Source organism: Cottoperca gobio, unplaced genomic scaffold, assembly GCF_900634415.1.
Source record: "Cottoperca gobio unplaced genomic scaffold, fCotGob3.1 fCotGob3_316arrow_ctg1, whole genome shotgun sequence".
Taxonomy (NCBI): domain Eukaryota; kingdom Metazoa; phylum Chordata; class Actinopteri; order Perciformes; family Bovichtidae; genus Cottoperca; species Cottoperca gobio.
Genome location: NW_021166924.1, coordinates 212434 through 234638, shown reverse-complemented (window position 1 = coordinate 234638; position 22205 = coordinate 212434). Strand labels below are relative to the sequence as shown.

Here is a 22205-nt window from a genome sequence, read left to right as displayed (position 1 = left end):
TAAACAGTTATGTGATTTTTTACATAATAATAATTTATTTGAGGTTTTTCAATCTGGATTTAGAGTACATCATAGCACAGAGACGGCACTGGTGAAAGTTACCAATGACCTTCTATTGGCATCAGACAAAGGACTTGTCTCTGTTCTTGTCTTGTTAGACCTCAGTGCTGCTTTCGACACTGTTGATCATGACACATTCTACTACAGAGACTGGAGCATTGTGTTGGCATAAAAGGAACCGCACTAAGCTGGTTCAAGTCCTATTTATCTGAGCGATCTCAATTTGTACTTGTTAACGATAAATCCTCCATGACAGCCAAAGTCAGTCTTGGAGTTCCGCAGGGTTCTGTACTTGGACCGATTCTATTCACCTTATATATGCTTCCTTTGGGTAATATTATAAGGAACCACTCTATAAACTTTCATTACTATGCGGATGATACCCAATTATATCTATCAATTAAACCAGTTGAAACCAATCAATTGGCTAAACTTCAAGCCTTAAGGACATAAAAACTTGGATGTCTAGCAACTTCTTGATGTTAAACACAGACAAAACTGAAGTTGTTATACTTGGCCCTAAACGCCTCCGAAACGCATTTTCTAATGACATAGAAGCTCTGGATGGCATTAACTTGGCCTCCAGCACCACTGTAAGGAATCTCGGCGTCATCTTTGATCAAGATCTGTCGTTTAACTCCCACATAAAACAAATCTCAAGGACTGCCTTCTTTCATCTACGTAACATTGCAAAAATAAGACACATCCTGTCTCAAAATCATGCAGAAAAACTAGTCCATGCATTTGTTACTTCAAGGCTGGATTACTGCAACTCATTGTTATCAGGTTGTCCCAAAAAGTCGCTTAAGACTCTTCAGTTGATCCAAAATGCAGCGGCACGTGTATTGACAAGAACAAGGAAACGGGATCATATTACTCCTGTATTAGCTGCTCTGCACTGGCTCCCGGTAAAATACAGAATAGAATTTAAAATCCTTCTCCTGCCTTACAAAGCAATTAATGGTCAGGCTCCAGCATATGTTAAAGATCTGATAGTACCTTATAAACCAACTAGAGCATTACGCACCCAGACTGCAGGGTTACTTGTGGTTCCTAGAGTCTCTAAGAGTACAATGGGAGCCAGAGCCTTCAGCTATCAAGCTCCTCTCCAGTGGAACCAGCTTCCAGTTTGTGTTTGGGAGGCAGACACACTCTCCACATTTAAGAGTAGGCTAAAGACTTTCCTTTTTGATAAAGCTTATAGTTAGGGCTGGCTCAGGTTTGCCCTGGATCAGCCCCTAATTATGCTGCTATAGACTTTGACTGCGGGGGACACCTCCCTGCTCTCTTCCTTCTCTTCCTCTCTCCTCCCCTCCCTCTCTTCTTCTCCCTCTCTATCTGTATGCATTTATGTAAATGTATGTTACTAACTCATCATCCGGGGCATCATCCCCAGAGTTTCTGTGTCTCATGTGACAGGTTGCCACTGATAAAGTTTACGTCAGGATCAGGAATCGTGGCTGCGCCTGCTGCCCTGCTCCTGCTGGACACCGGGAAGCCTTTTTGACATTTTCCTGGATTCATCCAAACTTTTTCTTTTTCAACACATAATTTTCTGTCAAATGTTGTATTTGTACTATGTTGTTTATCCTGTACACACGACATCTATTGCACGTCTGTCCGTCCTGGGAGAGGGATCCCTCCTCAGTTGCTCCCTGAGGTTTCTTCCGTTTTCCCCCTTTAATTATGGGGTTTCTTTTAGGAAGTTTTTCCTTGTGCGATGCGAGGGTCTAAGAACAGAGGGTGTCGTAACCTGTACAGTCTGTAAAGCACACTGAGACAAATATATAATTTGTGATATTGGGCTATACAAATAAATTTGATTTGATTTGAAGCGGTTGGGATGAGGAGCAGCACCTCAAAATCTGAGGCCATGGCTCTCAGCAGGAAACCGGTGGATTGCCTACTCCGGGTAGGGAATGAGCCCTTACCCCAAGAGAAGGAGTTCAAGTACCTCGGGGTCTTGTTCGCGAGTGAGGGCACGATGGAGAGAGAGATTGGCCGGAGAATCGGAGCAGTGGGGGTGGTATTGCATTCGCTTTACTGCACCGTTGTGATGGCTGGCTGAGCCAGAAGGCAAACCTCTCGATCTTCCGGGCGATCTTCGTTCCTACCCTCACCTATGGTCATGAAGGCTGGGTCATGACCGAAAGAACGAGATCACGGGTACAAGCGGCCGAAATGGGTTTTCTCAGACGGGTGGCGTCTCCCTTAGAGATATGGTGAGAAGCTCAGCCATCCGTGAGAGACTCGGAGTAGAGCCGTCGCTTTTTTTATGTTGAAAGGAGCCAGTTGAGCTGGTTCGGGCATCTAGTAAGGATGCCACTTGGCCGCCTCCCTAGGGAGGTGCTCCAGGTACATCCAGCTGGGAGGAGACCCCGGGGAAGACCCAGGACTTGGTGGAGAGGTTATATCTCCTCACTGGTCTGTAAACTCCTCGGATTACCCCAGTCGGAGTTGGAGGATATGGGCCGGAGAAGAGAAGTTTGGGGTTCCTTACTGGGGCTGCCTACCGCGACCCGACCCCGGATAAGCGGTAGACGATGGATGGATGGATGAATATTGTTTAACTGACGTAACAGTTTTTATTTGTGTGAGTGGATTCATCACAACCTGCAAAACCCCTCAGACACCACTGCAGGACAGGAAGAAATCAAATCTTTCAAAGTAAAAGCTTTATGAATGTTGTTCAACACATCATAAAACAAATAAATTGAAACATTGTTTGTTTTATGATCCAATAATGTGCCATACAAACTGATCTGACATTGTATGTTACATAAAATAATATATATATAAATGGGTAATATTATTTTTTGAAACTATGTAATCATTTAAAAATAAATAGTACCTTCATTCATTTAATGCAATATTTACATTGTCATCTAAAGTGTTTATTGTATTTATTGATGAAGTTCTTCTTAAACGTGACCTTCTTCTGTATAAAATTAAAGTAAGAATATAAGATATCGTCATGTACTTGGTTTTTCTTAAGAAAAAGGTTATCATGTATATGTTTGTATAAAACTCTGTGTTTCAGGGGAATCTGCCTCCGGACTACCAGATCACATTGATCGACATCGGCCTGGTGCTGGAACTGCTGATGGGGGGGGCGTACCGCTGCATCTACACCAGGAAGAGCTTCAGGACGCTGTACAACAACCTGTACGGCCTTAAGAGGGTGAGCACGCTCAACGTCCCACGCGTCCAACTCGCCCAACATGGTTCAACACGTGTGTCACGTCCAACACGCTTAACACGCCCAACACGTTTAACACGGCCAACATGTTTAAACACGTCCAACACATTTAAACACGTCCAACACGCCTAACATGTTCAACACGTTTAACACGGCCAACACGCCCAACATGTTCAACACGTTTAAACACGTCCAACATGTTTAACACGGCCAACACGTGCAACACATGCATCAGTAGTTTAAGTAAAGTGTAGTTTTTAAATATCATTGGGATCCAACATATTTCTCTCTTTTCTTATTTTCTCTTGCAGCCTAAAGCTCTGAAACTTCTTGGAATGGAGGTTTGTTGACTTTATTTCTGCTTGTAAATGTGATTAATGGTGTGTGAATGTGGACTCACGGCGAGCTTCTCCCGCAGGACGACGAGCCGCGTGCGAAGGGCAAAGGGAAGAAGAACAAGAAAAAGGAGGAGGAGGTGGACATCGACGTGGACGACCCCGAGGTCAGCAGGTTTCAGTACCCGTTCCACGAGCTCATGGTGTGGGCCGTGCTGATGAAGCGCCAGAAGATGGCACTGTTCCTGTGGCAGCGCGGTGAGGAGGCCATGGCCAAAGCTCTGGTGGCCTGTAAACTGTACAAGGCCATGGCCCACGAGTCGTCCCAAAGCGAGCTGGTGGATGACATCTACCAGGACCTAGAGAACAACTCCAAGTGAGGGCCCCGCACGGCCAGAGAGCCACGTTAACAATAACTCAGTACTTTACCAGAGTACAACTCTGACGTACTTGTACTAAACTTGAGTATTTCCATTTTATGCTTTCATAAACTTAATCTCAGATGTAAATATTGAACTTTTTACTACCCTATATTTATCTGTCAGCTTTCGTGATTTTGTAGATTCAGATTATTAATACAAAATATAAATCAACTATTAAATAATGATGTATGATGTCAGGGGGAATATTGTTGAGCGACGTATTGAGCTGCTGGGATAAAAAATAAAAAAATAAATAAGATTTAACCTTTGAAATAGTGCCGTTATACTACACCAACCATTTTTACAAATTATTTTGTTAAATTCCTTTGATATTTATACATTAAAAATTAAATATAAAGTGTATATATATAATATAAGTACTATATTTAAATTATATAAAATGTAAAATGTATTTACACACTTGTTCATCTCGTGTTTATATTTGTTTAATGTATTTTCTTACTATTAGTGTGTGACACATTTTCATGTCCTTTTTAAATGAACTTTTGTAAACATCACTTCCTGTCTCTTCTGTGCAGGGAGTTTGGTCAGCTGGCCTATGAGTTGTTGGATCAGTCATACAAACATGACGAGCAGGTGGCAATGAAGCTGCTGACGTACGAGCTGAAGAACTGGAGTAACTCCACCTGCCTGAAATTGGCTGTCGCCGCCAAACACCGAGACTTCATCGCTCACACCTGCAGCCAGATGCTGCTGACCGACATGTGGATGGGCTGTCTGAGGATGGGCAAGAGCAACAGCCTGGAGGTATTCAGAGGAGACCTGTACCTTCACACTCCGAGACCAATAACCAAAATGCAAAACACCAAAAAAAATAATATAATGCTCGGTTTGTCCCAATTCCTTTTAAAAGCTTAATTTTATAAAAATGTTCTGAAAAAGATCTTGCCCAAGGTGTGAGGCGTCGGGCGAGTGTGGTGATACTCACAAGTCCCCAGCTCAGCGCTGCTACATTGGAGTTATGTTATCCGACAGGTCTCTGGAAACAGTTGCAGGGTACCGACAGGCTCGAAGGGCGGTAGCCTCTGCTGTGGCAGGAGTAGTCGTGGAGGAGAGAGGGGTTGCAGTTCGGTGGCCTGAGGATCTCATCGCTGCTCTTTGTAAATGATGTGGTCCTTATGGCATCATCGGTCTGTGACCTTCAGCAATCACTGGATCGGTTTGCAGCAGAGTGTGAAGCGGAAATCTGAGGCCATGGCTCTCAGCAGGAAACCGATGGATTGCCTACTCCGGGTAGGGAATTAGTCCTTACCCCCAAGTGAAGGAGTTCAAGTACCTCAGTGTTGTGTTCTTGAGTGAGGGGACGATGGAGCGAGAAATTGGCCGGAGAATCGGAGCAGAGGGGGCGGTATTGTATTTACCGCACCGTTGTAAAAAGAAAGCTGAGCCAGAAGGCTAAGCTCTTGATCTACCGGTCAATCTTCGTTCCTACCCTCACCTATGGTCATGAAGGATGGGTCATGACCGAAAGATCACGGGTACAAAAGGCCAAAATTAGTTTTCTCAGGCGGGTGGCTGGCGTCTCACTTACAGTAGAGATATGGTGAGAAGCTCAGCCATCCATAAGAGACTCGTAGTAGAGCTGCTGCTCCTTTGCGTGGAAAGGAGCCATTTGAGGTGGTTCACCTAGTAAGGATGCCACCTGGGCGCCTCCCTAGGGAGGTGTTCCAGGCACGTCCAGGTGGAAGGAGACCCCGGGGAAGACCCAGGACTCGGTGGAGAGATTATATCTTAGCATCTTGGTTCGGTTTAGGGACCCTCAGTGTTGTTGGTTTAATGAAAAATGGCACAACTCAACCTGTTCCGCACATCGTGTGCGAAAACTTAGAAAAATCTTCTCTGTTCAAGAAAGAAATATGTAACTTTGTCTCGTTCTGTGCAAAAGTATTCATGACAAGAATAACAGTTGCCCCCGGTGCAAAAACGCCTCAAAGCAACAACCAGAGTACTAAGTTTGTACTTTGAGTAATACTTTGAAGAGTTTAACACTGAATCACTTCCTGTCACCAGGACTGTGTGGGCGGAGTTTGATCAGATTTGATTGACAGGGACCAAACATTACAATGTTCCTAAATCCTGATTGGTTCACAGAGGTGTTAGCCCCGCCCACTTCAAACATGCTGCTTTTTCAACGCTTAATATACGCTTTCAATGTGAAAGTACTTCTGACTTATATAATATAACAGTTATACAATATACTGTATATATATATATATATATATATATATATGTATATATGTATGTGTATATACATACATATATATATATATATATATATATACATATATATATATACATATATATACATATGCATATATATATGTATATATATATATATACACATATATACATATATACATATATATATATATATATATATATATATATATGTATATATACAGTATATCTCAAAAGTGAGTACACCCTTTAGATTTTTGCAAATATTCTGTTATATCCTTTCAGGGGATAACATTATCCTACTGAAACTTTGATATAACTTAAAGTAGTCAGTGTGCTGCTTGAATAACAGTATAGATTTATTGTCCTTTGAAAATTACTCAGTACACAGCTGTTAATGTCTAAACAGCTGGCAACAAAAGTGAGTACACCCCATAGTGAACATGTCTAAATTGTGCCTAAAGTGTCAAATATTTTGTGTGACCACCATTGTTATCTAGCACTGCTTTAACCCTCCTGGGCATGGAATTCACCAGAGCTGCACAGGTTGCTTCTGGAATCTTCTTCCACTCCTCCACGACGACATCACGGAGCGCACGGATGTTGGACACCTTGCACTCCTCCACCTTCCTCTTGAGGATGCCCCACATGTGCTCAATTGGGTTTAGGTCTGGAGACATACTTGGCCAGTCCATCACCTTAACCTTCAGCTTCTTCAGCAAGGCCGTTGTCATCTTGGAGGTGTGTTTAGGGTCATTATCATGTTGGAAAACTGCCCTACGGCCCAGTTTCCGAAGAGAGGGGATCATGCTCTGCTGCAGGATGTCACAGTATATATTGGAATTCATGTGTCCCTCAATGAAATGCAGCTCCCCAGTGCCGGCAGCACTCATGCAGCCCCAGACCATGATGCTGCCACCACCATGCTTGACTGTAGGCAAAACACATTTGTCTTGGTACTCCTCACCAGGGTGCCGCCACACACGCCGGACACCATCTGACCCAAACAGGTTTATTTTGGTCTCATCAGACCACAGGACATGGTTCCAGTAACTCATGTTCTTGGATTCATTGTCTTCAGCAAACTGTTTGCGGGCTTTCTTATGCATCGGTTTCAGAAGGGGCTTCTGTCTGGGGCGACGGCCATACAAACCGATTTGATGCAGTGTGCGGCGTATGGTCTGGGCACTGACAGGCTGACATCCCACTTCTGCAACCTCTGCAGCAATGCTGGAAGCACTCGCACGTCTATTTTTGGAAACCAACCTCTGGATATGACGCTGAGCACGTGGACTCAACTTCTTTGGTCGACCCTGGCGAGGCCTGTTCCGAGTGGAACCTGTCCTGGAAAACCGCTGTATGATCTTAGCCACTGTGCTGCAACTCATTTTCATGGTGTTGGCAATCTTCTTATAGCCAAGGCCATCTTTGTGAAGCGCAATAATCCTTTTTTTCAGCCGCTCAGAGAGTTCCTTGCCATGAGGTGCCATGTTGTCCAGCATTCAGAGAGAATTGTGCCCAAAACACCAAATTTAACAGCCCTGCTTATCATTTACACCTGAATCCTTGTAACACTAACGAGTCACATGACACCAGGGCGGGAAAACAACATCATTGGGCACAATTAGGACATGTTCACTATGGGGTGTACTCACTTTTGTTGCCAGCTGTTTAGACATTAACAGCTGTGTACTGAGTAATTTTCAAAGGACAATAAATCTATACTGTTATTCAAGCAGCACACTGACTACTTTAAGTTATATCAAAGTTTCAGTAGGATAATGTTATCCCCTGAAAGGATATAACAGAATATTTGCAAAAATCTAAAGGGTGTACTCACTTTTGAGATATACTGTATATAACTGTCCTGACAGAATCTCAAGGCCTCTACACACCGAGGGTGTTTTTTCTCGTGCTATTAATTCTCTCGTCAATATATGTATATATATATATATACATATATATATATATATATATATATATATATACATATATATATATATACATATATATATACATAAATATATATATACATATATATATATATATACATATATTGACGAGAGAATTAATAGCACGAGAAAAAACGCCCTCGGTGTGTAGAGGCCTTGAGATTCTGTCAGGACACTCTGAAAACAATTAATTTCTTCAGTTTATGAGCAAAAATAAAAGAGACCGTTCCACCTGGTTGGTGGTCGTATAATGTAATAATATTTCTTGTTAATTCATCATTTCCAGATGAAAACAGACAGATGATGTGATAATGAGCTGGTTTTATGTCTGCAGGTGATTTTAGGGATAATTTTCCCTCCTTTGATTCTCCTCATGGAGTTTCGTCTTGGAGACGAAGCTTCGCATCATTCTTTCAAAGACAACGACGACAGCAAAACTAAAGAGGACGACAAATCCAGCAAGGTAGCAAAGAAACGGAGCAGCTTCAGGTTCATTACCTTCAATATAAGTTTACAGTAGTTTCAGTGATTCTGCGTTTGTTTCAGGACGCCCTGTCCAACGTCGACACTACGTCAAAGAAAGGAGACGAAGAAGAAGACCAGAAGAAACACAGGAGGACTCCCATTGGGAGGAAGATCTACGAGTTCTACAGCGCTCCTTTCACCAAGTTCTGGTTCAACACGGCAAGTTTCAAATGTGATATTCTCCAACTGCATATTGTTCCGCGTCTGAGGTTTGATTAAATAATTCAGATTTCATGTTTTACATTCTTACTACATACTAACCCTAACCCTAACCCTGCATACATAATAACTATTACATTATTTGTCATTTTAAAAGATTTAAACAAATTCAAAAACCTAAACAGAATTTCTTAAAACGTTTAGACAGTTTGTCTCACCTGGTGTTTATGAAGAGGTAAATAAAAAGAATAATAATAACAACAATAATAATAACAATAATAATAATATTTGTGTGTGTTTCAGATCTCGTACCTGGTCTACCTGGCGCTGTATAACTACATCATCCTGGTGAAGATGGAGCGATGGCCGTCTCTGCAGGAGTGGATCGTCATCTCGTACATCATCACTCTGGGACTGGAGAAAGTCCGACAGGTAAACACACCTGAGCCAAACTTTTACTGTTGACACACATCAGACAACTTCAGGTACTGAGAAACAATAATGTTTCACCTGTTCAAATACATTTTTATCTAGTTTATTTGAGAAGGAACTGTAAAAGTTAATAAATACACATGGTATGAAAAGATGACGGAATCTGTAGTACCTTCCACTTCAAACCATACGGAGGCAATAGCGCGGTAATGTCATGATCGTGATTTTCTGTATCATGTTTTATTTAAAAGTGTTCACTCCCCCTTGTGTCATGTCTAGTTGTACTTCCGGTCTCTGTGTTTTCCCTCCCTTTGTGATTGTTGATTAGTTTCCTCCTGTGTATTTGCCTTTCTCTCCCAGCTGTCTCTTTCCCTCGTTTAGTGGTTGTGTGTATATATATCCCCATCTGTGCCAGTGTTCCTTGTCTGGTCGTCATTCATGTTACATGGTGTTTTCCCCTCGTGGCTACCTCGTCTCACCCTCTGGTCTATATTTTCAGTTTTATTTGTTACCTTGCAATTTTGTAAGCTTTCCTGGAATAAAGCCCTCTTTTGTTAAAAGATCATCTTGCATTCTACGTTTGGGTCCTCACCTTTTCCCCACCGTGACAGGTCACTACGGAGGCAATAGTGCGGTAACTACAGAGGCAATAGCGCGGTAACTACGGAGGCAATCGTTCGCACAATACTTCTTCATACGGTTTTATGGTGACAGACTTTAAACAGTTTCTGTGTAATTACATAATTATTATACAGACCTATATTTATATATGTATATAGTTATTATATATAGTGTTCTGGTTTTATTACTTTAATCTACACACCACAGTTATGAGCTGGAGTCACATGTACATGTACAAGCAGCCGTACAAGAAGTTAAACTCAATATAATTAATAACGATCTGAATAAGACATTTATGGGTCCCCTGAAGCTGATGTTACTGATGTCCCCACCATCAGATCCTGATGTCGGAGCCGGGGAAACTCAAGCAGAAGATCAACGTGTGGCTGGAGGATTACTGGAATATCACTGACCTGGCGGCCATCTCCGTCTTCCTGCTGGGGTTACTGCTGCGGCTGCAGAACGAACCCTCCATGGGCTACGGGCGCGTCATCTACTGCGTGGACATCATCTTCTGGTACATCCGCGTTCTCGACATCTTCGGGGTCAACAAGTACCTGGGACCCTACGTCATGATGATCGGCAAAATGGTAACACTCTCAATATAACTTTATTGTTCAGGGAGAAGCTGGGCTGACTAAATGTTACAAAGCAAGGCAACAAACTCATTCAAAATCCAAAAGCTTTATTGACAAACACACAGAGGACACAGACGTTACACTGAGAAAGTTTTAGTTACATTCATGAGTTAGGGTTAGGTAAGTTGTTTTTATATAAAAAGAGATAATATATATGATTACATTTATATACATTAATCATTTATATTATAAAACCCTTTAAAGGTGTCCAATCTGTACTTTAATATAAATATAAACAAATCTTTAAACTTTAAATTAAAAACAAATCACTCAACTTCCAATAAAATATAATAAAACTGTGTAACTTGAATACTATCTATAGTAGTATGTGAATATTAAAATAAGATAGAATAACATTTTACACATAATAAAATACGTGAATTTAATAAATATAATAAAACTTAATAGTAAAGTATGTGATTAATAAAATAACAATAAGACAGTAACATCAGTACATAATGTCCGTGGTGCTCCTGCAGATGATTGACATGCTGTACTTCGTGGTCATCATGCTCGTGGTGCTGATGAGCTTCGGCGTGGCGCGGCAGGCCATCCTGCACCCGGATGAGGAGCCGACGTGGCGTCTGGCCAAGAATATCTTCTACATGCCGTACTGGATGATCTACGGAGAAGTGTTTGCAGATTCCATAGACCGTAAGCTTAGAGTTCATAGTAAGACTTCAGTCAGTGAGTCTGTCCTCTGTCCTCACCCTCTGTCCTCTGTTGTCACCCACTGTTCCCTGTCCTCACCTGCTTTCCTCCCCCTCTGTCTTCCCCCTCTGTCCTCACTGCGGTTTTAGTGCTTTTTATTTTTATTAATAAAACAATTAATAATATATATATATATATTATAAATATACATATTTATATAAAAAAATATATATATTTATATATATATAATTATATATATATATATTATGAATATACATATTTATATTTAATAAAAATATATTTTTATATATATATATATTCATCCATCCATTGTCTACCACTTATCCGGGGTCGGGTCGCAGGGGCAGCAGCTCCAGTAAGTAACCCTAAACTTCCCTTCTCCGGGCCACATCCTCCAGCTCCGACTGGGGGATCCCGAGGCGTTCCTAGTGAGAAGATATAATCTCTCCACCGAGTCCTGGGTCTTCCCCGGGGTCTCCTCCCATCTGGACGTGCCTGGCACACCTCCCTAGGGAGGCGCCCACGTGGCTCCTTACTAGATGAACCACCTCAACTGGCTCCTTTCAACGCAAAGGAGCGTGGTCTCTACTCAGAGTCTCTCACGGATGGCTGAGCTTCTCACCCTATCTCTAAGGGAGACTCCAGCCGTCTGAGAAAACACATTTTGGCCGCTTGTACCCGCAATCTCGTTCTTTGTCATGACCCAGCCTTCATGACTATAGGTGAGGCTAGGAACGAAGATCGACCGGTAGATCGAGAGCTTTGCCTTCTGGCTCAGCTCTCTTTTCATCACAACGGTGCGGTAAAGCGACTGCAGTAACCGCCCCCGCTGCTCTGATTCTCCGGCCAATCTCTCGCTCCATCGTCCCCTCACTCGCGAACAAGACCCCGAGGTACTTGAACTCCTTCACTTGGGGTAAGGGCTCATCACCTACCCGGAGTAGGCAATGCACCGGTTTCCTGCTGAGAGCCATGGCCTCAGATTTTGAGATGCTGATCCTCATCCCAACCGCTTCACACTCGGCTGCGAACTGATCCAGTGACTGTTGAAGGTCACAGACCGATGACGCCATAAGGACCACATCATCTGCAAAGAGCAGCGATGAGATCCTCAGGCCACCAAACTGCAACCCCTCTCCTCCACGACTACGCCTCGATATCTTGTCCATGAAAATCAGAAACAGGATTGGTGATAAAGCGCAGCCCTGGCGGAGGCCAACATCCACTGGAAACGAATCCGACTTACTGCCGAGTATCTGGACACACAGCACCTCCCACAGTATCACCCAGGGGACCCGGTCATACGCCTTCTCCAGATCCACAAAACACATGTAGACTGGTTGGGCATACTCCCAGGCCCCCTCCAGGATCCTTGCGAGAGTGAAGAGTTGGTCCGTTGTTCCACGACCAGGACGGAATCCACATTGTTCCTCTTCGATCAGAGGTTCGACTATCCGCCGAACCCTCCTTTCCAGCACCTTGGAGTAGACTTTACCAGGGAGGCTGAGATGTCTTCTTCCTGCCTTGACTGTTCATGTTGTTGTTATCAGTTATTAATAATAATAATAATAATAATACATTTTATTTTCTGTCTCTTCTCTGTTTCCCTTTTGACAGTTTATGCGATGGAAATCAATCGTGAGTATCTCCAACAAACTGAAGTTAAATGTAGTCGTCAGTCCCGGCTCATTACTATTATTATATTATTATATATCATTACTATTATAGATACAGACAGGAAGTCTAGTATTGTGCATTGTGTTTCCTGTGGCTGCTTCACAATAAAAGCCAGCCCTAGTTTTTCCAGTTGAATTGTTTTAATGTGAAACATCGTTTCCTGTTGATGCCTCGAGTGTCTGCAGGTAATTTGACAACAGAGGATGAAAATATAAACTTCTAAGGTGATCATTACTGAATGTAAATAAAAAAGTGGAGCTCAATTAATGAAAATCTTTTGAGTCTTGAGTATTTGCAATTAATTTGCTATTATACTTTAAGTACACTTAAATAATACTTTTACTAAAATATAATTGTGAATGCAGTTACAGTATGGTAAAATCTCAATCTTTTTTCTATGTATAGTTTATTTTATTTAGCCATTTGTTTGCCATTAAACACATTGTACCAGAGTTATCTTGCATCTCCTTTAAACCTGCCGGATTATTAACAACAGCAGTGACTGTGTTTGTGTCTCAGCTCCGTGTGGAGACAACTTGTACGATGAAGACGGGAAGAAGCTTCCTCCCTGTATCCCCGGGGCCTGGCTCACTCCGGCCATCATGGCCTGTTACCTGCTGGTTGCCAACATCCTGCTGGTCAACCTGCTCATTGCTGTCTTCAAGTAAATCATGTACAGACCTCAGATCAGGAAACTCAGTACAGCACAGAGAAAACATCTGCAGGAAAACCTCAAAATAAAAGTCCTGGCGTTGAGTTACAGTGTCGGATTGAAAACTGTTTAGTTCAGAAATAATTAGGAACATATAACAAGGAGAGAATGAAAGAAGACAGAAAAATAAAGAAGTAGCAATATTAGCATTAATATTAATGTTAGTTGTATTCATACTGTTTAAAAAGAAAATATCAGATTATGCTAAAATATCTGCTGCTATTTAGTCATTTAGTCCAGTCGAGGTAATTGCATAATGTTTTGTTAAAGCAATTTAAAATCGTCTCAATTTACCTTAATAATAATATGCATTTTGATTAAATGTCAGGTGAAGTGTGTTGACTGTACTCCATATGACTTCTCAACAGCTAAAGTGTGAACATTAACACAAGATTAAATTTGAACGTTAGCACGAGGCTAAGTGTTAACATTAGCACAAGGATAAGTTTGCGTGTTAGCACAAGGCTAAGTGTGAACGTTAGCACGTGGCTAAGTGTTAACATTAGCACAAGGATAAGTTTGAGTGTTAGCACAAGGCTAAGTGTGAACGTTAGCACGAGGCTAAGTTTAAGTGTTAGTACGAGGCTAAGCAAGTTAGGGTTAGGGTTAGCGGCCTGAGGAGAGACAGACAGTCAGGATCAGTACATGAATAACGATGTATAATCGTCTCCACTTCCTCTCCACAGCAACACATTCTTCGAGGTGAAGTCCATCTCCAATCAGGTGTGGAAGTTCCAGCGGTATCAGCTGATAATGAACTTCCACGACCGGCCCATCCTGCCCCCCCCCGCTCATCGTCTTCCCCCACATCTACATCGTACTGAGGCGGCTGTGCTGCCGCTGCAGACGCAGGCCTGAGGGCGAGCGCGACGACCGGGAGAGACGCCTCCGTAAGGCCTGCTGCACAGAAATCACCTACATCGATAATAATTATAATATAATATAATATTTAACATTAGTGTCCTCCGATATTAAATAACGTTTGTTTCCACAGAGCTGGTGCTTAGTGCGGACGAGCTGAAAAGTCTGCATGAGTTCGAGGAGCAGTGTGTGGAGGAATACTTCAGAGAGAAAGACGACGAGAAACAATCGTCCAACAACGAGAGAATCCGAGTGACATCTGAGAGGTCAGATTCTCAGACACTTAATACACTAACGTTTCTTTATAGACTTACATTCATCTTTATACACTAACGTTTCTTTATAGACTTACATTCATCTTTATACACTAATGTTTCTTTATAGACTTACATTCATCTTTATACATTAACATTTCTTTATAGACTTACATTCATCTTTATACAATAACATTTCTTTATAGACTTACATTCATCTTTATACACTAACGTTTCTTTATAGACTTACATTCATCTTTATACACTAATGTTTCTTTATAGACTTACATTCATCTTTATACATTAACATTTCTTTATAGACTTACATTCATCTTTATACAATAACATTTCTTTATAGACTTACATTCATCTTTATACACTAATATTTCTTGTCTTTCATTTCTTTTGTTTGGTACATCAGGGTGGAGAACATGTTCATGCGTCTGGAGGAGGTGAACGAGAGGGAACATTCCATGAAGGCGTCGCTGCAGACGGTGGACCTCCGCCTGGGTCAGTTGGAGGAGTTCTCCGGCCGGATGATGAATGCCCTGGAGAAGCTGGCTGGGGTCGACGGGGCCGAGCTGGTGCGCACGCACTCCAGAGGCTCGTCCGTCTGCGAACCGGCCGCTCTGCTGAGACACGGCAGCATGAACAGCAGCGACGGGTACAGTCTGTACCGCTACCAGCTGGAGCACGACGAGCGCACCTCCGTGTCCGGAGACCTGGAGGGGGGTGACAGGAAGCTCCAGCCGAGCCCAGAGAGACAAGAGGGAAACCCAGAGGGAGGAACAACGACAGGTGGGACACAGGAAGCACAATGCTAAAGATCTTGTGACTTCACACGATAATACAACACCAGATACAATATTCTGTTCTCTGAATATTGTATGGTATATACTGTGTGTGTGTGTGTATATATATATATATATATATATATATATATATATATATACACACAGTATATACATATATATATATATATCAAATCAAATCATCATATTGTATAGCCCAATATCACAAATTATATATTATATATATATATATATATATATATATATATATTTGTCTCAGTGTGCTTTACAGACTGTACAGGTTACGACACCTTCTGTCCTTAGACCCTCGCATCGCACAAGGAAAAACTTCCCAAAAGAAACCCCATAATTAAAGGGGGAAAACGGAAGAAACCTCAGGGAGAGCAACTGAGGAGGGATCCCTCTCCCAGGACGGACAGACGTGCAATAGATGTCGTGTGTACAGGATAAACAACATAGTACAAATACAACATTTGACAGAAATGATGTTGTGTTGAAAAAAGAGAAAGTATGGATGAATCCAGGAAAATGTCAAAAAGGCTTCCCGGTGTCCAGCAGGACCAGGGCAGCAGGCGCTGTCACGATTCATGATCCTGACGTAAACTTTATCAGTGGCAACCTGCCACATGAGACACAGAAACTCCGCGGATGATGCCCCGGATGATGAGTTAGTAACATACATTTACATAAATGTATACAGATAGAGAGGGAGAAGAAGAGAGGGAGGGGAGGAGAGAGGAAGAGAAGGAAGAGAGCAGGGAGGCGTCCCCCGGCAGTCAAAGTCTATAGCAGCATAATTAGGGGCTGATCCAGGGCAAACCTGAGCCAGCCCTAACTATAAGCTTTATCAAAAAGGAAAGTCTTTAGCCTACTCTTAAATGTGGAGAGTGTGTCTGCCTCCCAAACACAAACTGGAAGCTGGTTCCACTGGAGAGGAGCTTGATAGCTGAAGGCTCTGGCTCCCATTGTACTCTTAGAGACTCTAGGAACCACAAGTAACCCTGCAGTCTGGGTGCGTAATGCTCTAGTTGGTTTATAAGGTACTATCAGATCTTTAACATATGCTGGAGCCTGACCATTAATTGCTTTGTAAGGCAGGAGAAGGATTTTAAATTCTATTCTGTATTTTACCGGGAGCCAGTGCAGAGCAGCTAATACAGGAGTAATATGATCCCGTTTCCTTGTTCTTGTCAATACACGTGCCGCTGCATTTTGGATCAACTGAAGAGTCTTAAGCGACTTTTTGGGACAACCTGATAACAATGAGTTGCAGTAATCCAGCCTTGAAGTAACAAATGCATGGACTAGTTTTTCTGCATGATTTTGAGACAGGATGTGTCTTATTTTTGCAATGTTACGTAGATGAAAGAAGGCAGTCCTTGAGATTTGTTTTATGTGGGAGTTAAACGACAGATCTTGATCAAAGATGACGCCGAGATTCCTTACAGTAGTGCTGGAGGCCAAATTAATGCCATCCAGAGCTTCTATGTCATTAGAAAATGCAAGTATAATAACTTTAGTTTTGTCTGTGTTTAACATCAAAAAGTTGCTAGACATCCAAGTTTTTATGTCCTTAAGGCATGCTTGAAGTTTAGCCAATTGATTGGTTTCAACTGGTTTAATTGATAGATATAATTGGGTATCATCCGCATAGCAATGAAAGTTTATAGAGTGGTTCCTTATAATATTGCCCAAAGGAAGCATATATAAGGTGAATAGAATCGGTCCAAGTACAGAACCTTGCAGAACTCCAAGAATGACTTTGGCTGTCATGGAGGATTTATCGTTAACAAGTACAAATTGAGATCGCTCAGATAAATAGGACTTGAACCAGCTTAATGCGGTATATATATATATATATATATATATCCATATATATATATATGGATATATATATATATATATATATATGGATATATATATATATACCGCATTAAGCTGGTTCAAGTCCTATTTATCTGACACCACGATCGACTCTGCGTTGTGCTGTGTTGAACTAGGAAATAACGATGGAGAACTTCTGCCTTTTCAACCAGCATTTATTGGCTCTGAATGTTGGTTTTCTCCTTAATTTGTCCATAAATTACCGTTGAATCAGAAGAAACACATTAAAGTCCTCATCATACGGTAACATCACAGTCAGGGTTTTTTGACATGCACAGCTCTCTTCAGCGGATCCTTCCCACAGTCTCCGTAAAAGTGGCGCGAACCCCCAGAAAGTGCTGGTTTCAGGAGTTTCAAAATAAAAGCATCTTCTTCGAAATAAATATACAAAAAGGAGTATTAGTACAACAAAATATGAACAAATGGATGTTTGTAAAATATAAAACATGTTATCATTTATACATCAGTTACATTCACCCCTCCTAAATTTCACCAACATCCGGACCATAACGTACACATGTGTGCCAATTTGACCCCCAAGACAACTGAAACAAAACTTAGCCAGGGCTCACTGAAGAACTCATCCTGTAGTTTCATGTAGTGTTGCATTATATGCAAAAGTCAGAGCTTGTATCTGTTGAGGACATTTGTGCTTTTCTTTGAGGGAAAGAGACTGCAACATACCACCAAGTGTTCAATTGAATCTTTCAGTTCCTCCATTACCCATGGGATGGTATGCTGTAGTGTGTGACTTGGAGACTCCGGAAAGCTTGAGCAATTCTGCTATGAGCTCACTCTTAAAATGTGCTCCCTGATCGGAGTGAACACGCTCTGGGAAGCCATACACACAAAAGACGTTATCCCACAGCTTCTTGGCAACTTGTTTTGCAGTCTGATTAGCACATGGAAAAGCGTGGGCTAACTTTGTGAAGTGGTCTGTCAAGACAAGAACATCCACAGAGCGTTGCTTACGGCTCTGCACTCCAGAAGTCTATACATACTAACTCCATGGGGGCTGACGTCCTGATACTCTCAAGTGGGGCTCGAGCAGAGGGGTCTGGTGTCTTAGACAGAATGCACCTTTGACAGCACTTGACATAATATTTCACATCAAACTCCACCGATGTCTGGCTAGATGCAAGGTCATGTTCAAACATAAGGATGCTCATAAGTGCACGTGGTACCAGAGCACCCTAGGCCAAAGGTCAATGATCGATTTTGTAATCATATCATCTGATCTGAGGCCGCATGTTTTGGACACTCGGGTGAAGAGAGGGGCAGAGCTGTCGACTGATCACCATCTGGTGGTGAGTTGGATCAAGGGGTGGGGGAAGACTCTGGACAGACCTGGTAAACCCAAACGGGTAGTGCGGGTGAACTGGGAACGTCTGGAGGAAGCCCCTGTCCTGGGGATCTTCAACTCACACCTCCGGCGGAGCTTTTCAGACATCCCTGTGGAGGTTGGGGGCATTGAACCTGAGTTGGCGATGTTCAAAACCTCTATTGCTGAAGCTGCGGTGATGAGCTGTGGTCTCAAGGTCTTAGGTGCCTCAAGGGGCGGTAACCCTCGAACACCGTGGTGGACCCCGGTGGTCAGGGAAGCCATTCGACTGAAGAAGGAGTCCTTCCGGCTTATGTTATCCGGGAGGACTCCGGAAACAGTTGCAGGGTACCGAAGGACTAGAAGGGCGGCAGCCTCTGCCGTTTCAGAGGCTAAGCAGCGGGTGTGGTAGAAGTTCGGAGAAGCTATGGAGAAGGACTTTCGGTCGGCACCAAGGTGCTTCTGGAAAACCATCCGGCACCTCAGGAGGGGGAAGCGAGGAACCATCCAAGCTGTGTACAGCAAGGGTGGGACCCAGTTGACTTCGACTGAGAATGTTATCGGCCGGTGGAAGGAGTGCTCCGGTGGAAGGAGCACTTTGAGGAACTCCTGAATCCGACTAACTCTATGATAGAGGCAGAGCTGGAAGCTGATGGAGGATCATCGTCAATTTCCCTGATAGAAGTCACTGAGGTAGTCAAACAACTCCACAGTGGCAAAGCCGCAGGGGTTGAGGAGATCCGTCCAGAAATGCTGAAGGCTTTGGGTGTTGAGGGGCTGTCTTTGTTGACACTCCTCATCAACATTGCGTGGAAGTCTGGGAAAGTGCATAGGGGTTGGCAAACCAGGGTGGTGGTTCCCCTATTTAAAAAAGGGGGACTAGAGAGTGTGTGCCAACTACAGGGGTATCACACTTCTCAGCCTCCCTGGTAAAGTCTACTCCAAGGTACTGGAAAGGAGGGTTCGGCTGGTAGTCGAACCTCTGATTGAAGAGCAACAATGCAGATTCCGTCCTGGTCGTGGAACAACGGACCAACTCTTCACTCTCGCAAGGATCCTGGAGGGGGCCTGGGAGTACGCCCATCCGGTCTACATGTGTTTTGTGGATCTGGAGAAGGCGTATGACCGGGTCACCCGGGTGATACTGTGGAAGGTGCTGCAGGAGTATGGGGTGAGGGGGTCACTTTTGAGGGCCATCCAATCCCTGTACGCCCCAAGCGAGAGTTGATGTGGTCCTTATGGCAGAGAGATTGACCGGAGAATCGGAGCAGCGGGGGCGGTATTACAGTCACTTTACCGCACCGTTGTGACGAAAAGAGAGCTGAGCCAGAAGGCAAAGCTCTCAATATACCGGTCGATCTTCGTTCCTACCCTCACCTATGGTCATGAAGGCTGGGTCATGACCGAAAGAAGGAGATCACGGGTACAAGCGGCCGAAATGGGTTTTCTCAGACGGGTGGCTGGCGTCTCCCTTAGAGATAGGGTGAGAAGCTCAGCCATCTGTGAGAGACTCGGAGTAGAGCCGCTGCTCCTTTACGTTGAAAGGAGCCAGTTGAGGTGGTTCGGGCATCTAGTAAGGATGCCACCTGGGCGCCTCCTTAGGGAGGTGTTCCAGGCACGTCCAGCTGGGAGGAGACCCCGGGGAAGACCCAGGACTCAGTGGGGAGATTATATCTCCTCACTGGCCTGGGAACGCCTCAGGATCCCCCAGTCGGAGCTGGAGGATGTGGCCCGGAGAAGGAAAGATTGGGGTTCCTTACTGGAGCTGCTGCCCCCGCGACCCGATCCCGGATAAGCGATAGATGATGGATGGATGGATATGTATATATACATGTGTGTGTGTATATATATATATACATGTGTACATATATATATGTATATATATGTGTGTGTATATATATATATATATATATATGTATATATATATATGTGTATATATATGTACATATATATACACATATATATACATATATATATATATATATATATATATATATACACACACATATATATACATATATATATATATATATATGTCTATATATATATGTATATATGTATATGTGTATATATATATGTATATGTGTATATATGTATGTATATGTGTATATATATGTATGTGTATATATATGTATATGTGTATATATGTATATATGTATATGTTTGTGTCTGCATATATATGTGTATGTATATATGTGTATTTATATATGTATATATATATACACTAAAGGAAATGCAATAAAAAATATGACAAATGATCTGAATTTAAAGTGGCTGTGCAGGTGTGCACAGGTAAATAACATCTGAAAGATAAACGGCGTGGACCTGTGCTTCCTGTTTTCAGGTGACATGAAGGAATTTGGCTTGACGCTGGAGGTGCGAGGACTGAGAGAGAGGACACAGTCTCTGTCCAACGTGGACATCCTGATCTCCCCCTGCGCCTCTGACCTAAGACCCCCCCCCACTGCTGACTTGACGGACGCTAACGCGGAAAAGCTGGCAGAGAAAACCCGGCTGGAGGCGGCGGCGTCCTTCCCTCTAGAGAGGTCAAAGGTCACGCAGTATTTAGTCTCTCCGACCCTCAGCAGCTCGCCCTCCGCCAACAGGAAATCCATCAGTAGCATCGTCGTCTACAGCCCCGCCCATCAGGAGAAGAATGGTGAAAAATCCAAACAAGAAGTGGAGGAAAGAGAACAGGGGGGTGAGGCAGGCAATAGTAACCATGGTGACGGAGGGGGGGAGGATCCGGCGGAGGAGCTGCTGGTGGCAGAGGACAAGATGTACCCGACGCTGCGCTCCAAGAGTCTGAACATCAACCCGAGGAAAACGAAGAAGAAGGAGAACGAGGAGAGCGAGGAGACGCCGCTCTCGACCGGCAGCATGAGAGACCTGCTGTCAACATTCAGCGGGGGGGGAGGCACAGACTAGTACCGGGACCAGAGACTCTGTCTGAAGGAAAACTTCAAAGAGTTGCAAAACAATCACAAAGGGACATAAAACAACTACAAACAGCCGCAAAGAGACACAAAACAGCCACAAACAGATGGAAAACAACCACAAACAGACTTAAAACAACCACAATAAGACTCAAAACAACCACAAACAGATGCAAAACAACCACAAACAGACGCAAAGCAACCACAATAAGATGCAAAACAACCACAAACAGACGCAAAGCAACCACAATAAGATGCAAAACAACCACAAACAGATGCAAAGCAACCATAATAAGACACAAAACAATCACATGAGACGCAAAACAACCACAAACAGACGCAAAACAACCACAATAAGATGCAAAACAACCACAAACAGACACAAACAAAATAATAATAATAATAATAATAATAATAATAAATTGTATTTGTAAAGCGCCTTTCATGGCTAAAAGCAATCCCAAGGTGCTACAGAATACAAGACAACAACATCACAAGGTTTAAGAAAAGGGAATTCCACACGTGAGGAGCGGC

General features: G+C 42.9%; 1 pseudogene; it reads left to right on the top strand.

Moving 5' to 3' along the window:
• Positions 1-3100: 3100 nt before the first annotated feature.
• LOC115005534 (transient receptor potential cation channel subfamily M member 1-like) lies at positions 3101-21663 on the top strand (annotated as a pseudogene).
• Positions 21664-22205: the final 542 nt, after the last annotated feature.